General features: G+C 38.3%; 1 non-coding gene across 1 annotated transcript; it reads left to right on the top strand.

Annotated features, from left to right (window-relative positions):
• The first annotated feature begins 3360 nt into the window (after nt 1–3360).
• TRNAA-AGC (transfer RNA alanine (anticodon AGC)) lies at nt 3361–3436 on the top strand. Its single transcript has one exon. It is a non-coding gene; the product is annotated as a tRNA-Ala (tRNA).
• Nucleotides 3437–3770: the final 334 nt, after the last annotated feature.

Genomic DNA, 3770 nt, shown 5'->3' with positions numbered 1-3770 from the left:
CATACATTTGTTGCTCAGCACAGTAATTCACAACTATACTGCTCACAAAAATTAGGAGAAATTGCTTCGTATTTGTTTTGAATTATCCCCTAATTTTTGTGAGCAGTATATTGTGTGCTCAATAACATTATCATACCCAACAAGGTAGCCATTTTGGGTGAAGCTATTTAGATCCCTCTAGCCTAATTTCTCTGTTGGTTACATTTCAAGTCAAAGCAAAGAAAATTCTCATTGTAATCTCTAATTAATTAGATTATAGTGAATCATAACAACAACAAAGTCCACTTTATGACAGAGTTGTTTTAACCTTCTTTCACTTACATTCTACACCAAATATATACATAAAACAATAAGCAAACTTATTCTGTTGTAAATCACTATCAATATATAGTTATTATGACAAAAAGTTTGGAATGAAGACTGAACCAATATTACAAGACATAGCTGGGTAAGTGAACCATCTCAGTCCTCCCATACACAATTTCTTTGCTGTCAAAACCTGCTAGGCTCATAAAAGAGAAACCTGAATTATAATAAAAGTCAGCCTACATGGTCACCAAGCTTAGTTGAACTAGACCTGTGGCCTGGTTAGTTATGCTCTGCTCTTGTCATCATTGTCAATATTGTCTGACTTTAACTCACTTTTGTTTCTCTTTCCAGGTTTTTATTTTAGTTCTGTTTGACTAGTTTCAAATTAAGTTACTCACTCGGTCAATACCTAATGGCTTCCCCATTCACTTACTAACAGAGGTACAAATTGACTTGCGGCTACAAGGAAAACCCTTCCCGCGTCCTCCACCCCGGTCACATCTGTCTTTCTGCCTGTGTCTCTTACCACCCTCCCATCTGCTCGTTCATCTACACTGGCCTCCTTGCTGATCCCTGAATATGTTTCCAACACAGAGAATTTTTTATGTGTTGCTCACTTATTTATAATATTTGAAATCAATATTTCCACCTGGTTCCATGAAAGAGATAATTTTGTTTTATCATATCAACTGTGGAAGACAAAATAATGCCCCCCAAGATACCCACATTTATCCAGAACTGTATATCTGTTACTGAATATGTCAAGAGAGACTTTGCAGAGTGGTTAAGTTAAAGATTTTAGATGAGGAGAGTATTCTGGCTTATCCAGGAGGGCCTAATATAATCATAAAGTATACTTATAAGAGGGAAAAAAATGGGGTCAAAGTTGGAAAAAAAGTCAATTAACTTGATGAAAGCAGAGGGAGAAAATACTAGTTGATATGGAGCTATAAACAGGGGAATCAGGAGAGTTGTCTAAACTGTAAAAGACAATCAAATGAATCGCCAGAGCCTCCAGAAAGAACACAACTGCCATCATTCATTTTAGGACTTACGACCTTCAGACTGTAATACAATAAATGTGTGTTTCTACAAACCACTAAATTTGTGGTAATCTGTTACATCAGTCATAGAAAATGAAGATATCAAGTGTTCCTTAACCCCTTTGGTGTAGCATGAAGTCATATGATTATTGGTTTTGACCAATAGGCAGAAGAGATATGTATGACCTTGGGGCTAAAGCATTTCAAATCTGAGGTGTGACTCCTGTCTCTCTTTCCACAGCAAAGTGCGGGCCGAGGCTGTAAGCTTCTGCGCAGTTCAATCAGGTGCAGCTGCCCTTGACCTCGCTGCCTCAATGACTCTGTGGAGAATAGCATCTTGCCCACCGTCACTGAACATGCAGTGACAGCCAGATATAATCTCTGGTTACATATTCGCACTGAGATTTCAATTTGGTAAGGATGCAGAGACTAGCACTGCTCTGAATAACATATTTCTCCTTCAGTCTTTGCTCAGGTGTCACCATTTCAGAAAGAAACTCCTTGCTCTGGCAATAAAATATCCCTCTGTCTGTTTGATTTTATTATCTTTCTTTCTTCTGTTTTTTTACCATGGCAGTTTTTATTGTCTGGTACTCTACATGTTTGCTTATTTGCTTTTTTGTTTGTTTGTTTAATACGGGTAATATTTGTTAACATCATTATATGAGTTTCAGGTGTACCATAGGGTCAGTTGAAATGTGTATATACTGCCTGACCTGTGGTGGTGCAGTGGATAAAGCATTTACCTGAAATGCTGAGATCGCCAGTTCGAAACCCAGGGCTTGCCTGGTCAAGGCACATACAGGAAGCAACTACTACGAGTTGATTCTTCTCGCTCCTCCTCTGCCCCACTTTCTCTCTCTCTTTCTCTCTCTAAAAATTAAAAATGTTAAAAATTTTTTAAAAAATAAATCTGTATATACTATTCATGCTCACTACCAAAAGTCTAGTTCCATCCATCACCACATATTTGCCCATATACCCCCACCACTTCCCCTTTGCTGTCAATCTCTTGTCTGTATCTATGGAGTGATTTATTTTGTTTTGTTCTCTTTGTGTTCTGTTTTATATTCCACATATAGTGAAATCACAGTTTTTGTCCGTTTCCATCTGACTTATTTCATTTAGCATAATGCTCTCAAAGTCCATCCCTGTGTTTATTGCAGCATTGTTAACAATAGTCAGGATGTGGAAGCAACCTAAGTGTCCCTTGATGGATGAGTAGATAATGAAGAGCTGGTATACAGTACATACATAGTGGAATATTACTCAGGCATTCAAAAGATTAAATGTTGCCATTTTTGGCAACTTATTATTAATATTTAAATCATCAGTCTTGTCCAAACCATCACAGTTTAAGGGGTTAATACAATAGTTACCTGTGAATGTCAACTCCAACAAAGCATAGATTTTTTTTCTGTTTATCTCTGCTTTTTTCTGACACTTGGAATAGTGCCTGCCATGTTTTATAGGTTAGATGAATTAGCTTAGACAGGTGACTATCCTCATGACTTTTGTTCCTGATTAGACTTGTTTCAATTTATTTCCTGATTTCAATTTCTGTCCTAGGCTGCGCTAGCACTTCTTCATTCCTGAACTATTTTTTTTTAATGCAGGCACAAGATGACTTTATTTTCCACTGAGGAAAAAACAAAACTAATCTCGGAGGTTGTGTCCGATTGCTGCTTATTTTGTCACCTTCTTCTTTTCCAACTTTAACAGAACTAAAAAAAATAAAAATAATAAGTACAAAAACAAGGAATGAGAATATTTGGCCCAAAGACAAATTACATGCTAGAGAGTAGTGGATAAAATTAAATATAGCCACTTTCAAGAAGCTCATGACCTGTAACGGCCATATTCAATCAAGTCAAAGTTGTAATCAGAGTAAATACATTTATTAACTTTTATAAAATGACTGATCTTAGGACATATCATTTAAATAACATTTTCAGGAGTATGTAAAGTTTAAATTGAGTAATTTGTCATTTATTAAAAAAAAATGACTGCCCTGGCCGGTTGGCTCAGTGGTAGAGCATCAGCCTAGCGTGCTGGAGTCCTGGGTTCGATTCCCGGCCAGGGCACACAGGAGAGGTGCCCATCTGCTTCTCCACCTCTCCCCCTCTCCTTCCTCTCTGTCTCTCTCTTCCCCTCCTGCAGCCAAGGCTCCATTGGAGCAAAGTTGGCCCGGCGCTGAAGATGGCTCTATGGCCTCTGCCTCAGGAGCTAGAATGGCTCTGGTTGCAACAGAGCGACACCCCAGATGGGTGGAGCATTGCCCCCTGGTGGACATGCCGGGTGGATCCCGGTCGGGTGCATGTGGGAGTCTGTCTGACTGCCTCCCCATTTCCAACTTCAGAAAAAAAAAAAAAAAAAAAAAGACTAATCACTATACAGAAGTCACTATAATAAATGCAG

This window comes from Saccopteryx leptura, chromosome 3 (assembly GCF_036850995.1).
Source record: "Saccopteryx leptura isolate mSacLep1 chromosome 3, mSacLep1_pri_phased_curated, whole genome shotgun sequence".
Lineage (NCBI taxonomy): Eukaryota > Metazoa > Chordata > Mammalia > Chiroptera > Emballonuridae > Saccopteryx > Saccopteryx leptura.
The sequence above is the reverse complement of the archived record's forward strand: the minus strand, read 5'-3'. Positions and strand labels throughout refer to the sequence as shown.